Below are 20,596 nucleotides of genomic sequence, written 5' to 3'. Positions count from 1 at the left end.
ACTTTCTGTGTTGATTCTGTTATACCTACGAAAAAGATCACTCTGTATCTTAATAATAAACCTTGGATCACGAAGGAGTTAAAATGTATATTGAACGAGAAGAAGAGAATATTTCTTGGGGGGACCAATGAGGAGAAAAAACAGATAAATAGGGAAGTTAAAAGAGCAATTAAAATCGCTAAAAATAATTATAAAAATAAGATTGAGGATGTGTTCATGCAAGGTAATCTTAAAGCTGCCTGGAAAGGAATTAAGAGTATGGCTGCAGTGAGTACATTAGTACCAAAGCAACATATACCAATTGGAAATACTGACAATGATTTAATTCTATCTAAAGAGTTTAATGACCTTTTCTCTCGTTTGGATACATCCTCTGTCACTGATGAGATAACTATTTTTAAAAAGACCTTGAGTATTTCTAATAATTTTAAAATTAATTTATCTAATATATCAAGACAGCTGAAGGCCACACCGCTTAACAAGGCCCCAGGTCCAGACGGTATATGTAGTAGAACACTGAGATACTGCACTGACCAGCTCAGTGAAGTTCTCCAGTTACTTTTTCAGTCCTCTTTAGATCAAGGGTTGGTACCTGATTTGAGGAAAAGTTCAATCATTGTACCAATACCTAAAAAAACTAAACCAAATTCTTTGAACGACTACCGTCCAATCGCCTTGACCTCCTTAGTTATGAAGATTTTTGAAAAAGAGATGAAGAGGTACATAATGACAGTAGCTGGACCACTTTTAGATCCGCTGCAGTTTGCATATCGCGCTGGAAGAGGCGTAGATGATGCAAAACTGTTTTTGATAAATACTCTCAGTCGTCATCTGGAAAACAGCGGAGCTTTTGCACGGCTTTTGTTTGTAGATTTTTCATCTGCATTTAATCTTTTGCAACCTGTTACGTTGGGGCAAAAACTTATCAGTCAGTTTAATTTTGATCATGGATTAGTTTTATGGATCATGAACTTTTTATCAGACAGACAACAGAGGGTTAGGATTAATGAGGTGTTATCAGATATTGTAAATATCTCCACAGGTACCCCACAAGGGTGTGTGCTCTCTCCTATTTTGTTTATATTATATACAAATGACTGTCAGAGTTTGCAAGATAACAGTTACTTGGTAAAATATGCAGATGATACTGTGTTGCTCTCCTTGCTTTCACATTCAGATCAGGAATATGGTTCTGTTTTGAGTAATTTCATCTCTTGGTGCAGTAATATGAAGCTAGATCTGAATGTCTCAAAAACTAAAGAGATGATTATTAATTTTAGCAGGAGGACATTAGCACTTCAACCGATAGTCATTAATGGTACACATGTGGAGGAAGTAGAACAATATAAGTACCTGGGCACGGTCTTTGACAACAAGTTAAAGTTTGATCAGAATTCTGAGGTAATTATTAAAAAGTCACATCAAAAATTGTTTGTGCTGAGAAAGCTAAATTCCTTTAATGTACAGAGAGTTGTTCTTAAGTCATTTTATAATTCATTTGTTGAAAGTATTCTTTCTTTTTCTTTTATTTGCTGGTTTTCATCATTGTCTATAAAAAACAAAAATCGTTTGCAGGGTATTGTCAGCACGTGCTCTAAAATCATGGGTGTTCCCTTAAGAAGCCTTACTTCCTATTATGAACAGCAGGTGCTGAGGATGGCACACAAAATATTAGGAGGTAGTACTTACCCGCTGTACTTGGACTTTGAGTGGATGCCCCTGGGGCGACGTTTAAGAGCAATTAAATGCTCTACAAATCGTTATAAATTTACTTTTGTGCCTGAAGCAATACGGTTATGTAACACACGCAGGTGATTGTATTTTATTTTCATTTTTTTTTTTTATGTTCTATGTGTTAAATGTGTATATGTAGATGTTAAGTGTTTTATGTGAGGCACCATGTAAGCTTAAATTAATTGCCCCATGGGGATCAATAAAGCTTTAAACTTAACTTACTTCATGTTGGATAAACTTAAGCGAAGTGAGTAAACTCAATTAAAATAAGACTCGTCCAAATAACTTGATTTAATCATGTCCAAATAACTTGATTCAAAGTTGTCCAAATAACCTGATTCAGTCGTGTCCAAAAAACTTGATTTAATCATGTCCAAATAACTTGATTCAGTCTTGTCCAAATAACCTGATTAAGCTGTGCTCGAATAACTTGAATCAATCACGTGGAACCACTGTCCACGATTAAATCATGTTCAACCAAAGAGTCATTTTTTTGAGTGTAGGAGCGAAACGCAGTAATGCTCATATCCATTGATAAAAGAATAAATGTAACTAATAGGCTACTTGCCTTTCTCCTTCTACAGAAGCAGCAAAAAAACAAGATGATGATGATGAAGAAGACTGGAATTAAAGCATAAAGCCAGTGTAGGTCAGAGGAGCTGAGAGGTGTTGGGCTGGAGGAGGAGTGTGGAGGAGCTGGACTGGAGGAAACTGGAGCTTCTGTAAGAGACAACAGGAACAGAAATGAATAAGAGAATCATAAACCGTAAAACCAAAACCACAAACTTCTCACAATCTGCCAAAAGTCAAGCCTTTACTCTTTCTTTAAATCGATAAAGGATCTGTGTGTTTGCAGAAATTATGCAATTTTCTTCTTTTACAAATCATTAAATCATCTAATTATTAGGGAAGGGAGAAAAAAATCAGTTCACCTACCTAGGTATAAAATCGATTTTTTTTCATTACATAATCGATATTAATTCAAATGAAATTGCTTTATTGTTGGCCTTGCTTTAGATGATGTTGACAGAAGTTAGCCACTTTTGTTTCAACAGAATAAAATGTGTCATTATGAGTGTTGAGTGACGTGGGCGCGAGAGATGAGACAGACAGTATCTTCACGTTTCATCTTTAAAAGACTGTGAACTCTATTCAAACACCCACGCGAACTTTCAATTCCTCTGTTTATTAAACCTTTGACAAAATCATATTGCATAATTCAAAGCTGTGTTGGCGCTGACCCGGAGAGAGTTGTCATGAAACAGCAGTCTTTTCAACCGCATAATTTCATTATTTCTGTGATACGCAGGGACGGACTGGGGCTAAAAAACAGCCCTGGACTTTCTCCCAAATAGGCCCATCATCCGGCCATTCGCCTCTAGCCGTGTGCGACAGACACTAGACAGGATGTCCTGAAACTATGCCACAATACTGTAGCCTATCAGACAAGATATTAACAGCAAGTAACATCTCAAAACCAATGATGATAATTGGGGTTGAGTTTATTAATGAAGCCTCAGCATTCAAATAAAAACTAAAAATGTACAATACCATAAAAATACAAATAGCCTAATGAAATGTCACTGCTACAGAAACTGTGTGTGCGAGGGCTACCTCAAGGGATAAAATAATCTAGAAGGGATTTTTGTTTGTTATACTCAAAAATATTTATTATACATAACATGGTGGTGCTTTTTTTACTTTACACCATCATATGCGAAACAATAAAATATCTTGGTATTCTGGTTCAGACTTACAAGCGTTTTAAAAAAAAATCAACAATTCCTGAAAACTTATGAAAGTATTGACTTTTTTTGTTGTTGATTTTCTATAAACCTATTGTAACCTATGTGTTATCAAAAACAGTAGCCCAAACATTTAGTATAAATATAAAATGCAAAAATAAATAAATAAACTGTCATAACTTCTAAACAAAAACATTACTGCATTACATTTAATAGCCTACATTTATACATGACTATATTAATATAACAGCATTTTTAATACGATTATATCAGGCACATCTGCCAAAAAAGTTTGTTTTACTAAAGTTAATTCAGTTGTGGAGTGAAATGTCTTCTAACTGGTTTGTTCTTGGAACAATGTTTTGCCTGTTTTTTGCTTCAATGTGTTAAGAATATAAGCGCTGTTTTATAATAGAGATAGAGGATTCTGCGCTGAATTTAAATGCTTCTCGGTGGATCGTGCAGCTCTGTGTAATAATGTCGGCGTGATCGAGATCGTGATCGAGATCTGCTTCGGCCGCGATCGCTGTTTTTTGGGGCGAGCTGATAATGCTCCGCGCTGCTCAGATCAAAGTTTTGTTCCGCTTTTTGAGCGTTTGTCATTTGATGTTTCTCATACGCAACGCAAATGACAGCGTATAATCAAAGAGAGTTGGGTAATTTTGTAGAGGCAAAAGTGCAAATGTTTAGTTGCACCGGCACAAAATTATACCATTTCGAGGTCTGGAGCCCTCAGTGGATCGCTATTGACAAGTTTGGGCTATTTATAGAATGTGTTTAGCGGGCAACCACGATGGAGACCACTGCAATAGGGCCTATAGCCTACTATAACTTAATATAATGTAACTATATAATTTGCTCACATTATATTGGAATAAATTATACTTACATTATGTAGTATAATGTATTCAAAATATAATGTAAGCAAATTTAAAAGTGCAGTAAACCTTATAAAACGAACTTTCTGTCAGTGGCTAGTAGGCCGACTCTTCTTCCTCAGGTGTTTTTTTTTTTTTTTTTTTTTTTTTTTTTTTTACACGTAGCCTAGCATATATAAGTGATCGTATTAGTGCCCCTGCTGTTGGCTGTTCATAGCCTAGCCTACTGCTTTATTACACTTTTTTTGTGTGCCGACGGCCCTCGGTTGGACGGCCGTTCTGGACTTTTCCAGAACGCTAATTGTCAGTCCGTCCCTGGTGATACAATAGTTCAAATTATAATAGAAGTACTGGGATAAAAGTTTAAAGTTCAAATAAACACTGATCTCTAAAATAGAGTTAATCAGCTTTTGATAAAAACTTGGCGCTTAAAATATCGAATAGTCTAAGCTACATTGTTTCATCGATTACTGGAATTCGATCTACAATACTGTAATTGTTACATTGACAATGACTGTTAAAAAATGTATTTGTTATTGAATCATTTATTAAAAAGAATGTAGTAGCCTACTGTATGATGCTTCTAAAATAAGTCAGATAAATGTGATGAATTGTTTTTGTAAATATGACTCATCATGGACAGAAAGTCTATGATTTAACTTTTCCCCATGGTGTTAAAATCGAAATATGGAAACACAATACTTGTGGAATAGCAATTCTTAAAAAAAAAAAAAAAAAAAAAAAAAATCGCAATTCATATATTATCGGCACCCAAGTATCGTGATAATATCAAATCGGGAGATAGATTACCCGAATGTTATCACTTTTAATTGTTTTCAACAGAAGATCTTTCAAAAAGCATTTGCTTGTTACTGTGTATAACCATGACCATGAACATCGGTCAAAAGTTTCGAAACCTTACTTTTTTGTTTAAAACAAAATTCTCTTACGTTCGTCAAGCCTGTATTTAATTGATAAAAAAACAGGGGGGGGGGTAAACATTATTAATTTAAATTAAAATTAAAACATTATTAATTTAAAATAATGGGTTTCCATTTTAACATATAATTTATTTCTCTGATGCAAAGCTGAATTTTCATCAGTCATTACTGGCTGGACGGTGCTTGTTAATGGACGTACACACCTCGATTATTATTTACTGAAACGTCCACAAGTGAGCCGTATTCATTTATATATTCTTTAACTTCTATTTGTTATATTCCATTTAGTTATTAGGAAATGTTTTCTTACTGCTAAGCACTGACACATTGCCCTCTTCCTCTAAAAACTCGCTTGATTTATCAGCAACACTGATGTTCTATTGCAGATCTACATTTAGCAACATCGTTACAGTTGCTGTAGATTTATTTGACTGTGATAGTCTTGCTTTCAAGTAACCAAAAATCCAAATAAACAGTCAATGAATCCAGTTTCAGTCCCTGTGCTGTGTGAAAAACTGTGCACCTTCTCTCCAGCCAACACCCGAGGGAAGATTTCAGGTTATTCAGTGACAATTACCCAAGAGTGAAGCCTACTGGACACACAATACATGACAACGTTTAAAGAAAAGGAAACACATGCCCATACAAGGATTATTAACATGCCCATACAAGGATTATTGTCAATGTTGGACTCAGTTGTGCTGATTAATATTTTTTTTTGGAACCTGTGGTACTTTTTTCAGGATTCACTGATGGCATTTATTCAAAATATAAATATTTTCTAACAATATAAATCTTCACTATCACTTTATCAATATAACACATCCTTCCTTGCTGAATAAAAATATTATTTCCTTTTTAAAAAATTAGCTGACCACAAACTTTTGAACAGAAGTGAATATATTGTTACAAAGAATTTCTATTTTAAATAAAATGCTGTTTTATTTACTCTTTATTCATCAAAGAATCCTAAAAAAAACTATCACAGGTTCCAAAAAAAAAATATATTAAGCAGCACAACTGTTGATAAATTGATAAATCATCATATTAGAATGATTTCTGAAGGATCATGTGACACTGAAGACTGGAGTAATTATGCTGATATATACATTTTATATTCACATAGAAAACCATTATTTTAAATTGTAATAATATTTTGCAATATTACTGTTTTTTTCTGTATTTGAGATCAAATGAATATCAGGCTTGATGTGCATAAGAGATTTATTTAAAGTAATATTTCCAAACTTTTGAGAGTATATTGTTCTAGTTAGTACATTACATGCAAAAAAACGTTATTGTAAATATACTCACTGTTGACAGCAAGTGTAGCTTTCACCTCACACACGTCCTTTCCAAAGAAAGCTTGTGCTTTATAGAGTCCAGATCTGGAGATGTCCACGTTGTGAATGGTTACGCGCACGCATTCTCCTCCAACTCGCACTGAGAGCCCAGATGTGTCCACAACAGCACATCCTTCATGAGGGACACACTTCTGTGCGATCAAAGATAAGTTTTTCGTAGTTTCTTCTTTAAAAATGATCCTCAGTCTATCGGCTTTCTCCGCTTTATCCATTGGGAATAGAAGTGTAACGTTTTCTCCATGGTTTGCCTCGAACTTCGACCCATCAGCAAGTAAAGCATCGCCTGTTAAACAGAAAGAAAGTGTTTAGGATGTCAATCAATGCTTTAGAACAACGAGGACTGACATTAATTTACATTCATTTTACAGTTAAATAAAAACAAGCATTCGCCCAGTAACCCCAACTCTCTACCAACCTGAGACCAACACTAAGTGAACTAACACGAAGACAGGGGAATTTAATTTCATATTTAACAAAACTGTGCAGAATCTCCAAAAATGTATCCAAAATATGTAATGTAGCGGGTTGTCGTGTGCTTTTAGTTGGTTTGATTCAACAGACTGCCTGTTCGTGATCGCGCTCTCTGCAGTAACACTGTGCACTGAGTAGGCTAACCATAGACTGTAAAAAATAGGCAGTAACAAAGACTGTGTCACAAACGTCATTCCTGGCTGGGTGTGTGGGGTTTTCTATCTTGGGTTTTCGATGTCACGGTGTGTGTGGGCGTGGCCTAAATGCGCTCTGTACTTCTACTTCCGCACTCTTGCTCATTTCTCAACCCGAAGATCCAAAGCATTCAACGCCACACCTAAAACCCTCCTCATTCTGTCTACCTTTTGCGATCATGAGCCTTCATCATCATTAATTGTTACAAATGGCTACTATATTCTTACTAACCGCACCTCTGGTAGCCTATTTTAAATCACTGTAACTAATCAAAAAGTAGGCTATTTTCATAAAGGAGCTCAAAGCTTCCTACAAGTGCCAAAGCCTCACAAAAATCTTTATACTGTATCATTGAGCACAGTTTAATCATTGGTAGAATATAAATAGGGTATTTAGAGTATTTCAATACAAACATTTCAGTCAAATATGCAATATGTCAAAAAAGTAGACTATAAGTAGCCTATAATTCCGCGCAATTTGGCAACACTAGCAGGCACATACGCAACAAAAATATATCATTAATGTTACTCCAATTATTTTTTCTTGTGTCATTATGAATTACAATTCTAATTATAAACACAATTACAAATATCAAGATAGCGGCAAATATATTTATTTTTATTATGTAGCCTAATATTTATTGTGTATGCTAAAACAACTCATATTTAGTAGGCTACTGTCTAATGTTAAAATCGTTTACTTACTTGTGAAAATGAAGATTGCCAAAGAGAAAAGAACAATAGTCGAATAAGCTGAATCATGGCGCCAGACGAATAAAAGCTTTTGCTAACCTCCTTCCCCTTGGTAATTCTGTGAAATGTAACGCATAGTTGGCTTTTAGAAACGCACCCCTGATTGGTGCACTTTTAAGTGTCTCACTGTACAGCCAATCGGTGGACACCGTTCTGGAGGTGACGGTTTCACTGGGCGGTGCCAGACCGCGTATCTTCCCATCATTCGCTTTTTTAAGAGCTCATTGAAACCAGGAACAACAAACAATAAGTGAGAAACATCAGTGATAGTTCTTCAGAAAGAAAGCCTAGTGGCCTATACGTTCTCTGACATGGCATATTCATGTTGACAACTTGTGCACTCGGTTTCTACAAAGATTGAATTTTTATTTTATAAATGTGAGTGTCTCTAACATTTACTCTTTTCAGTTTAAGTTACTGTTATTAATTATTTTCTGTTCTTTGGTAGTTTAGTTAGAGGTTTAAATTCCCCAGTTAGATTGCTTTTTGTTTGTTATTTTGGCCTTGCCATCTCCAGAAGCCATTGCTTCCATTTGAGTTAGGCTACTTTTTTTTCTATTATTTTTTATATGTTTCTATACCTTGTCTTGTTCCATGAGCTAAAAAAAAAAATCTTTACGATAATTCGTTTGCTTGTGCTGCTGTGGATCAACGCTCTTAAAAATATGAATATTTTGTTGCGTCTGCCTTTGCGGAACAAGTTGAAATCTGAGCTTGCGATTTACATTGTCTTATTCAAACGGCCATGACGATCTTGGGCAGAAGTGAACCGTTTATATTCACACGAAATGTCTATATGCTGAGGGAAGCATATTAGATTCAGCATGATACAAAGTTATCAGTGAACGAACTGTTGATAAAAAGTTGCATTCTTCGAGCGTGATGCAAACAGGCCTACGCTACTCAACGTTTTATGAAATTACGCAGTTCTGAATTGAAAATATGCTATTCATATTATGATTCTTGTAGCTAATTCATAACTGAATGTGACGAGACACGAAACGTTTGTGTTTTCGACATAGATATTGCACATTTTAAAATAAAATACTATTTTCAAATTTAGCCTACTTCATAACTAAAAGAACTTCTTTTACTATTCTTATTTATCCCCTTAAATTATTTTTAATCATTTAATTATCCTTTAATTATTTTATTCCTTTATTATTATTCATAATTTAATAATAACCCGTCTACGGTTACAAAAGTAAAGGTTTAGGTGGAAATTTGTCTTGGGGTCAAAAGCCACTGCATCACATAAAACAAATAGTAAAATGAAAAAATAACATAACACCATAGAAAGAGGAAAGAAAAGGGGGGGGGGAAGAAAAAAATAACATAATATTTATATGAAACCCCGTGTGATTGGAAGGTTATGAATATGTACAGTGCTGTGATCTCAAATTGACTTTGTGATGAAAACTGAGGAGATGATACTCGATCCATTCACAATATGGCAGTGGGCATCAAACCACACTCTATTTCAGAGTGGTAAAGATGTCTTGATCTTTATATAATAAGCAAAGAATATCAGCATCATTACTAAATTTAGCAATGTAAGATAACTGGGGAGCTCACACACAAACACACCCTTGAAGTGTACAACTCCGCCTCTGTTTTGTTACTCAACTCTTTGGACACCGTATATTTTGCAACGCCCTTTACTTCTTCATTGTGAATATGAATGAAAGATTGTGTGTGTGAGGGAAGCTTGAGAGATAAAATGTTGAACTTGTTTGCAGTCAGCGGAACGTAAGGGCCTTATCATGACTCAGACTTTAGTTTTCATGACTCATTCTTATGCTCTGCAACTGACTCACTGGATCGCTTCTGTTCTTGTCAGTCCATCACATCCACAGGAACTTGCGATTTGAACGCTTAAGGCGAGACACAGGTTAATAGGGTAGAATTTTAAAATAATAAATATCACCATGAAACTTCCTCAGTTGATTACTTACACAAGTATATAAAAATGTATTACAAGTTTTAGAAATGTGTTTGTTTAATTATGCAAATTAGGCATTATCTCATTAATAGGCCTGCATGATTTTGCATATATTTTCGGTAGATCTGAAGTGAACATATGATAAAGCCATGGTGCAAAATTATTTAATCATTTTGTTTACACACAAGATGAAAATAAAAATTCAGAGGGATTTCAGGATATAGGCTATGCTTTCATTACCTAGGAAATCGAAATATACTGTCCATAGCCAATATAAAGGGATAGTTCGCCCAAAAATGAAAATTCTGTCATCATTTACTCACCCTCAAGTTGTTGCTGAACACAAAAGAAGATATTTTGAAAAATGGCGGTAACTAAACAGTTGATGGACCCCATTGACTGGCTTCCATAGTACCTTTTTTTCTACTATGGAAGTTAATGGGGTCCATCAACTGTTTAGTTACCGCCATTTTTCAAAATATCTTCTTTTGTGTTCAGCAGAAAAAAGAAATTCATACAGGTTTGAAACAACTTGAGGGTGAGTAAGGAAAACACCAGTAATTTGTTTAGGCTTGGTTTTTAGGGAATTCCAAACCTGCACACATCAACGCACATAACTATAGAACCCGTTCTTAATGCGCATCTGAACGCCATCAGCGTTTCTCACAGGTTCGCGTTTAAAGTCTGTGTAGAGAGAATGGTGTCGTCTTGGCGGCCCTAATTTAAAAACAAATGATCGTTGCGACGGAAGCGAATCAATCAAAACTAACTTTAGCTGGAAAATAACTTTATTAAAGAACCGCTATAAAGCCAAAACAATCTTACGTTAAATTATACATTTATCTCTGTAAAGCTGCTTTGAGACAATCTACATTGTTAAAAGCGCTATATAAATGAAGATGACTTGACTTGACTTGAGTAAATGATGACCGAATTTTCATTTTTGGGCGAACTATCCCTTTAATCAATGTTAATGTCAACATATATGATTCAGAAATTAACATGATTATTTCCATTAGGCCTTAGGCTACATTAACAAGGATTAATAAATGCTGTTGTTCACGGTTAGTTCATGTTTGTAAATACATTAAATACCATTAAATATTGTAACTGTAACTGGCAAACAACTCAGACGAAAACGGACAGACAGTCGCAGAAAGTCATGAATCAGATCATTAGATATTGAATCTCATAGATAAATAAAATATTTCAGCTTTTTTTGGTAAGTGCTTTATTTTGAATCACAAACTATTTAACTGGAAATCAATACAATTGTGAATTAAAATGGTCCTGCTGCTCTTCATCATCATCATCATCATCACTCTTCCTCGTGTGTGAATGAGCATGGCCGCACTGAACTCTGGGCCGGTTCTGCTCGGGTCTCCTCTACAGAGAGAGGAACATCCAGAGACTGATGCATTTCTACAAAAGATGAACATCAACTTAAACACACTCTATTATGTCAGTGCAGATCTTCATTCAGAAACAAATGACACTAAACTCATGTTTTGACTGCGAGTGTGTTAATAAATGAATAATATGTTGTTTAAAGAATAATCATACCCTCAGAGGAACATACAGAAGTCCTCATCATCTTCCAGAGAGCAGACAGACAGCAGCACAATGATGGACAAACACTCCACACTGAAGAGCATGGAGAGTTAAACCATTAATATAGTTATTATAGCGCCATCTACAGTATACTATGCAACTGAACCTGTCTGTCAGTTTTGCTTGACAGTTATGATACTTAAGGTTATTTAATCTATTTGCAAACATGAATTATCAATGGCCAATATATAAGCTATATACATATATTAAAGCATTTATTAATCATTGTTAATGTTACATAATAAAAATACTAATTTTAATTTCTAAATCAATAGGAATACAGACTCAGATTATTAGAACTGCAGCGCTGCTCATATCCATAAATAAAATAATAAATGTAAGTAGCCTAATACTTGCCCTCTTGAGTTTCCAGAAGTAAACGCCCCCCGAGACGACAATAACCAGAGGAATAACAGTACTGTCATTTAGCAGACGCTTTTATCCAAAGCGACTTACAAATTAGGACTAAATTGACCCTTCGCTAAGCCACGCCCGAAAACCGCCACAGGCCAATCGTGGCTTAGCAACCGTAACTAGTTTCGGGAGGTCTGGCAAGCTTTCGAGCGAGAGGGAAACATGCCGCGTTGTGCGTATGGATTGTGCAAATCTGATACCCGGTATCCTAAAATTTTGGACGGGGTGGTGGATTTTGCTCCCTTCCCGAAACCTAAAACCCAAGGGGAGAAATGCCGGGCGTCATCTTCATTTATATAGCGCTTTTAACAATGTAGATTGTTCCAAAGCAGCTTTACATTGATAATAGGAAATTAAAAGTAAAGTGTTTTGGCTTTATAGCAGCTCTAGAATAAAGTTATTGTCCAGCTCGTGGATCAAGCAGTGTGATTAAAGGCAAGACGGAGGCTCACTGACATAATTTAACGGTACTCAGTGCTTGAAGTGGGGGAAAAAAGGTGCCGGTACTCTCTTGCATTGGCAAGTAATCATGACATTTGAGATTTCTACAGAGAAAAACAAAACTTGGAGATATTGCTGGTACAACAACAATTTATTGATATTTATTAACAACTAAATGTAACATAAATGTATTTAAACAAGTCGTGTATGTCTGTGTGTGTGTGTGTGTGTGTGTGTGTGTGTGTGTGTGTGTGTGTGTGTGTGTGCGTGTGTGTGAAAACGGAACTACTCTGCAAGTCTGCAAGTCCAAAAATACATTTATGGTGAGATTACTACATTTTATTTAATTAAATGCATTTATAGTGAGATTATTATATTTTCATGTCATATTCTGTGTTAATTTTGACCACGAACCATGCGCTGTCACTTTAATTCAGCGCGTGCAGCACAGCGAAAATAGACTCGGTGCAGAAATGATCGTTGCACTGCTGTATACGCACCGCTCCTGGAACGCATTGCCGGACCGCATCCGCGTGCAGTGTGAAAGCTCTAACCTGTTAATATGGGTGCGGGGAAAAAACGCACCGCATACGCATTGCAAACGGAGTATATGTGAAATGGGCATGACACTGACGCTTTTTCTGTCAGTGGTAGAGTACCGGCTACATGCGAGAAGTAGCGGTACGCAAGAAAAAGTGCAGGTACGTTTGAAGTAAAATGCAGAAGTGCCGGTACTGCGTACCGGTGAGTACCGCCCCACTTCGAGCACTGACGGTACTTAAAAATATATTTCAGCATTTTGTTAATCGACGGCCAAACTAGTAACGTTACCCCAATCCGATCGCGACTCTCCCGGTGTTAGTTCTAGTAAAAGTAAAAGGTAGTTAGTAAAAGGAGGGAACATCAGGGGGCTTGCCGGAGATCTCCAAGGAAAAGTTTGGTATGCAAACTTAATCAGTTCATAACAGTAGACACTATGTGACCCACGACGTGTGAGCAGGGGGAGAACCGGGGCGAAAGTAACGCGGGACGAAAGTAACAAAGCGATTTTCTCAGAGCCCTGACTATATTAGCATTTCAACCTATGACAGCACGTTTAGTACGCAACCATTGACGGAGCTGCCAAATATCACGTGATTTCATCATCGTTTCCCGCGGTTAGGTCCGGTAAGCAGTTTTCGAGTTCAATAAGTAAATTACTGAAGCGGTACTTTTTTTCTAATTACAAGTTTAGTTTTTCGTTTCATGTCACACAGTAATGATCAATCTACAGGTTATTAAGTGCTGTAACACATCCTGAAGTTTGCCTTGTCAGAGTTTTTCAGAATAAAAGTAAATCGGGTTTAAATGTCAGGAGTTCCTGTCGGGACGAAAGTAACACTTGTTACTTTTGTCCCGCTATAGTGAAAAAAAGTGTTTCTTTTGTCGCGCTGCTAATGTGGTGACTTTCTCTGTGTTGCAGCATTTATTAAAACATGTTTATGTCATATTATACCAACAGAATATGGCAAGAGTGAGGGTCAGTACGACAGATAGAGGTCTTATTCAGCCAGATGTTTATGAGAGCACGTTCACATTTAAATCAGCTGATTTCTGTGTCACCAATTTTTTTCACTCAATCTGTTTCCATTTACCCTAAACACATTTAAGTTTTAGCCATACCTTATAGCTTTTCCACCTCCACCTATGAATTTGCAGGGTTTCCATCCTGATGTTTTTATGCAGATTTTAAATTTATGCATAAAAACAGCTTGATGGAAACATGACTATTGTTACATTATGTTGAGAATTTATATTATGGTAATGTAATTAATTTTCATATTGTTCATGTTGAAAACACATTTTATAAAATAGATTGACATTGCCAATAAAAAAAAAATATTCTAAACAATTCAAGTTTGTACTGCTGGGTTATTTGAAACATTGATGAAACTGAAATTTAAAATGAAAATGTAAATTAACAATTTTTTGCAAATATTAAGGCCAAAATATGTTTGCAGTTACATGTTAACAAGGTCATATACTCAGGTATATTTAGGCTAATAAACCCCCCAAAAAAACAAGAGTAACACAAAAAATCTAGCTTGTATATTGTTGTGTTACTTTTGACCCACCTGTGTGTTACTTTCGTCCCTACTGACGGGGTCGAAAGTAACATGAGCAGTCTTAAGTTCAAAGTGAAATTATACTGAAGTCCTTCTACATTTTTACAAAATACCACCTGGTATTGATAGACCACACTTGTGAGTGACTGACCACAGCAAAAATATATCTCTGTCTAACACATCATCTTTTCAAATTATGATTTTCTGAAAAATGGTACTTTCGCCCCTGCTCTCCCCGTTAGCCTGGCGCGCTACAAATATAAGCGGGAGAATGTTATCATTGCAAAGTGGTCAGGCTAATGTCTTGTGTTTATTCCACGATACATATGGATAAGCTGTTTGATTTATAAATATTAGAATATTTTCACATTTCACTTACCCTGCTGTGCATGCACAAAGCTGTTCCTCAATTTGTGTGTTTCCCATTTGAATGGTCAGCGTATGAGGCGCTGCTGCTTGCGCTGAGACCTAACGTTATAGACTTTAGCTTCAATTTTGATTAAATTATTCTCTAATCGTTTGCATATTATGTCGTGGATATAGCCCTCGAATGCATACTGCAGTCTTGTTCTCTCCAATTTTTTTACCTGTCCGCTAAAAATGACTAATTATCTCCTTAGGAATGTCTGAAACCAGTGCATACATACTGTAATAGACGTGCCAGGCGCAAAAGCTTGACAGGCGTAGCAACAGTAACTAAGGAGGGCGGGGCTTAGCGAAGGGTCAATTAAGCGAGTCATCATGAAGAGGCAAAACCAACGCAAGAAGTGCTCAAAATACGAAGTTCAGGCATTATTCAGAGTAGCATAAGCCCGATAAGTGAGGTTTTAAAGGAAAAGGGAAGGTTTTTTTATTTTTATTTTTTTATGCGGTTAAGTGCTCACGGAAGAGATGGGTTTTCAGCTGTCTTTTGAATGTTGTCAGGGATTCTGCATTCCGGATGAGGGTGGGGAGAGCGTTCTTTAAAAGTAATTCTCACTTCATCTGCTTTCTCCACTTCATCGATGCCGAAGGATATTGTAACATTCTGTCCATCGATCGCCTCGATCTTCGACCCAGCAACAACCAGAACTTCAAATCAGAACCAGTGTATTAGAAAAATGAGGAATAAACTGACAGTACCGTTTATTTTGGTTACGAGAAATCAACAGTCTATCTCAGGGAGCACAGTCTGCTCATTGCTCTTGAGGACAGTAAGACAGTGCTATGTTTGACAGTAACTCTTTTCACATTAAGAGCGAATTCAGCCCTTCTTCACACACTGACGTCTGGTTGTGATAGTCAGAACTTAGGACAGAAAGATGATATTGACAGCGGTAGTGTTGCGGTAAAGCTCGTGTCGGAGCCTTTTGCCGAACTCGCTCTACTCCCTTTTCCATCACATATCAGCTCGGAAAGACATTTATTTTCAATAAAAATCAAGTAAATATGCGAAAAGTGGAAATAAAGTGTCTAACGTGTGTTTAATAATAACGTGTTTATCGGTTTTGTGGTGCAGTGTTAAATACATTTGTGGTAGGTTATATTGATCCACTAGAGGGCCACCTTTTACCGGGAGTGAGTGTTAGCCTAACTATAGCCTATGCACGGGCTGGTGAGCGGCACACGCTGCTGGTGTTCAATAATAAATAGCCTATCTAGTTCTGAGATTCATCTCTATGCGTGTGTAGTTTAATAAATGCACTACACGAGAAGAAACACTACAGGTTAGGGTCCTAATAAAGGCAGCATGCATTTATTCATTTTAATAAATAATAATTTACACTCTGTTATTATTGCATTTCATTTATACAACAACTGAGATGCAAATAGTACATTTTACATTTAGTATCTGCCACTATTTATTTGTATAAATAGCATCTAACTACTATTTACCCTTAGCCTATTGCAAAGAAAATACTGCTACATAGTGTAGGAATAGAATATATCGATATTTAAACTTAAATATTAGGCCTATACATAACTGAAATGCGGGACACGGATTACTTGCGGGACAAAGCTCCCGGTCACCCTGTAGTTTGAAAAGTGCCTATGAAAAAAAGTGCCAAGTTGACAGCGACAATGGTTTCCATCTTTTGCTCAAGAAATATTCAAGTCAGCTCGAAGTTGAATCCCCGTTTGCTTTTATGTTTCGACTTCCAACCCACAACGAAACATTCCTTTTCTATTGGCTGATTCGTTTTTATCGAAAACAAAAACAAAAAAAACCCACCCGACAAGTCTGAATACCCAACCCATTGACTGCTCGGTGAACTGTTACCACGGTAACTGTTACTGAACTAATGTCAGCAGGAGCGCGTGTGTTTTACAGCAGGAAGGTTGTGGTTTAACTTGACGTGACTCACTCATGCTCGATAAGACCGCTGTGCGCCAGTGTTACACGTTGTAGCAATGAACCCAACTGAACTTTCACACGCAATTCCACACAAATTCCACTGTTGTTGTAAGTTGTGGATAGTTTTCTTCCTACTTTCAGTTTAACAGTATTAAAGAGGGCAAATGTTATCATTCAATTAAAATGAGTTGAGTTAGAAATGTAGGCTATATTTACTGGTAAGCTTTACGTCTATGAGGAGGAATAATGACAGACACAAATGGTCAGGTTGTTGAAGAGCTGATGGAAAGGAAAAACAAGGAAATACAGGAAAGTGGAAGTTTGTTTGAAAAAGCTAACTGGGAAAAAATACAAAGATGTAATGAGTGAGGAATCCTCGATAAAAACGTAAAAGAAAAGGATGTGTAAAAGAATGTGTCCCAAAAAGTAAAGGAAAGAGGGAGGAGAAAATATTCCCATGCTGGAATGAGAAGCGTTCAATATCAGTCAGAAAGAAAAGGAAAACATTTAAAATACTGAAGAAAACACATAATAGGTAACATACGACAATATACAAAAAAACTCAAGCAGAAACGAGGAAAGTTACAAGGGAAGTAAAGAGAGACGGAATTGGTACCTCAGTTAAGGAAATGTGGAGCATGATTAAAAGATGACAAAGTGACAAAGAGAAAGCAAAAATGTTCTGTTTTTCATCCCGTGAAGTAAAACCAATCCGCCAAACGTCCAAACTATCCGCAGCTGATGCAAAATAGCAGGTTTTCTGTTGAGAGAGTGTTTACAGCAGCAGAGAGTCTGAGATCAGCCGGAGTCTCTTTTCTTTGCAGGATGATCGAGGAATCACCATTTGCATTCTGAAACCTGACACTCAAACACATTACCACACACTGAATCTGAAACACATTACCACACACTGAATCTGAAACACATTACCACACACTGAATCTGAAACACATTACCACACTGCAAATCTTCAAAATCATAGTCTAATTCTTGGCCTTCTACACAGGTTTCAATTCCCTAAAACACTTGTTTGCAAACCACACCACACAATTCTCTAATGTAACAACACAAAACAGGAAGTATCTTGATTTCCTTTTTTAAACACAACCTATCAAAATACCACATTAATCATCAGAGCCTCACACACTCTCCTCACATGTGCAAACACTCATTGTTTTACTAAACACCAACCAATCATGGCTTTAAAATAGGTCAAAGGTCAAGTTATAGCTTTTTTTTTTTTGACTGTGTAATATTCACAACCACAAATGCTTACAGTAAAAAATAAAATTAAAAAAGAAGTTTGATTTCAATCTCGTGTTTACTGTGATGTTTTCAACATCTCTCTGCAAATTACTTTCAATCCTGTACAGAAATGTAGATAGAAGGTCACGAAAGAAGAGCTTTAGGTTTTGAATAAACTGTTATTTTCAGTCACTGCAGCATTACATGTGGAGATACGAGAGATGCCAATCCTTTTAAAGAGACAGTTCATCTATAAAGGAAAATTCTACTCTCCCTCAAATTGTTCCAAACCTGTATAAATGTCTTTGTTCTGCTGAACACAAAAGAAGATTTTTACCACCATTTAATTCTATTGTGAAAAAAACAAACAAACAAAAAAAAAAACTATGGAGCCATGGAATAAGAAACTACATGAAAAGGAATGAAACATGCTTTTTGTAATCATTCTTTTAATAAGTGATCACAGAGAGTATTTAATACAAAAAGAAACATGTGAATATCTAGTTCATATTCTGCTCATCATCATCATCGCTCACACACACTCTTCCTCGTGTGTGAATGAGCATGGCCGCACTGAACTCTGGGCCGGTTCTGCTCGGGTCTCCTCTACAGAGAGAGGAACATCCAGAGACTGATCCATTTCTACAAAAGATGAACATCAACTTAAACACACTCTATTATTTCAGTGCAGATCTTCATTCAGAAACAAATGACACTAAACTCATGTTTTGAGCGCGAATGTGTTAATAAATGAATAATATGTTGTTTAAAGAATAATCATACCCTCAGAGGAACAAACAGAAGTCCTCATCATCTTCCAGAGAGCAGACAGACAGCAGGACACTGATGGACAAACACTCCACACTGAAGAGCCTGGACATGGACAGATTAATAGTTATTATAGCGCCATCTATACTATGCAACTGTCAGTCCGTTTTGCTTGACACAGTTATGATATTTAAGGTTATTTAATCTATTTGCAAGCATGAAGTATCAATGGCCAATATATAAGCTATATAATAATATATACATATATTACAGCATTTATTAATCCTTGTTAATGTTAGATCATAAAAATACTCATTTTAATTTCTAAATCATTAGGTTAAATGTTTAAATTAACATGGACTAAAATGAATAAATCCTGTATTCATTAGTCCATTGCTTGGTTTCTAATGTTATTAAATAAAAGCTTTATTGTAAAGTGTTTACAAAAACTCGAAATCAACTGAATTTATGGACAATAATTAAAAACGACAGTAAGTTTTGGTAGCTTGGTTTTCTTGTATTATATAATTAGCGTATTAGGTATTCTTCTAATTATGTGAGTAACGTTGGTTCATTAAAAAAGTTACAAAATCAGATGTCAGTCAAACAAGAGCAAATCTGTTAATCATATCACACATTATGTATACATTTATTCTAATTCATATTTTTGTGTAAAGTTTTAATAGATTAATATAGGCTATGGAATATCTGAATGACTCACCTGTATTGGAGTTCTGCATTGCTAGATCTGATATACAGTGAGGAAAATAAGTATTTGAACACCCTGCTATTTTGCAAGTTCTCCCACTTGGAAATCATGGAGGGGTCTGAAATTGTCATCGTAGGTGCATGTCCACTGTGAGAGACATAATCTAAAAAAAAAAATCCAGAAATCACAATATATGATTTTTTAACTATTTATTTGTATGATACAGCTGCAAATAAGTATTTGAACACCTGTCTATCAGCTAGAATTCTGACCCTCAAAGACCTGTTAGTCTGCCTTTAAAATGTCCACCTCCACTCCATTTATTATCCTAAATTAGATGCACCTGTTTGAGGTCATTAGCTGCATAAAGACACCTGTCCACCCCTTACAATCAGTAAGAATCCAACTACTAACATGGCCAAGACCAAAGAGCTGTCCAAAGACACTAGAGACAAAATTGTACACCTCCACAAGGCTGGAAAGGGCTACGGGGAAATTGCCAAGCAGCTTGGTGAAAAAAGGTCCACTGTTGGAGCAATCATTAGAAAATGGAAGGAGCTAAACATGACTGTCAATCTCCCTCGGACTGGGGCTCCATGCAAGATCTCACCTCGTGGGGTCTCAATGATCCTAAGAAAGGTGAGAAATCAGCCCAGAACTACACAGGAGGAGCTGGTCAATGACCTGAAAAGAGCTGGGACCACCGTTTCCAAGGTTACTGTTGGTAATACACTAAGACGTCATGGTTTGAAATCATGCATGGCACGGAAGGTTCCCCTGCTTAAACCAGCACATGTCAAGGCCCGTCTTAAGTTTGCCAATGACCATTTGGATGATCCAGAGGAGTCATGGGAGAAAGTCATGTGGTCAGATGAGACCAAAATAGAACTTTTTGGTCATAATTCCACTAAACGTGTTTGGAGGAAGAAGAATGATGAGTACCATC

The 20,596-nt window shown here is 36.3% G+C and overlaps 1 protein-coding gene and 1 long non-coding RNA gene across 2 annotated transcripts in view; one reads left to right on the top strand and one right to left on the bottom strand.

Moving 5' to 3' along the window:
* The window catches only part of LOC311072984 (uncharacterized protein), a 1,552,487-nt gene that overhangs the window by 567,323 nt on the left and 964,568 nt on the right, over positions 1-20,596 (top strand). The window lies entirely within an intron of this gene.
* Positions 7-8,180, bottom strand: LOC311073000. Its single transcript, XR_014604088.1, has 3 exons — positions 8,033-8,180; positions 6,613-6,945; positions 7-2,454 (listed from the first exon to the last, which is right to left on the bottom strand). It is a non-coding gene; the product is annotated as an uncharacterized lncRNA (long non-coding RNA).

Source organism: Abramis brama, assembly GCF_963993115.1.
Source record: "Abramis brama genome assembly, chromosome: 22".
NCBI lineage: Eukaryota > Metazoa > Chordata > Actinopteri > Cypriniformes > Leuciscidae > Abramis > Abramis brama.
Note: the sequence above shows the minus strand (reverse complement) of the source record. Positions and strands in the feature narration are given on the sequence as shown.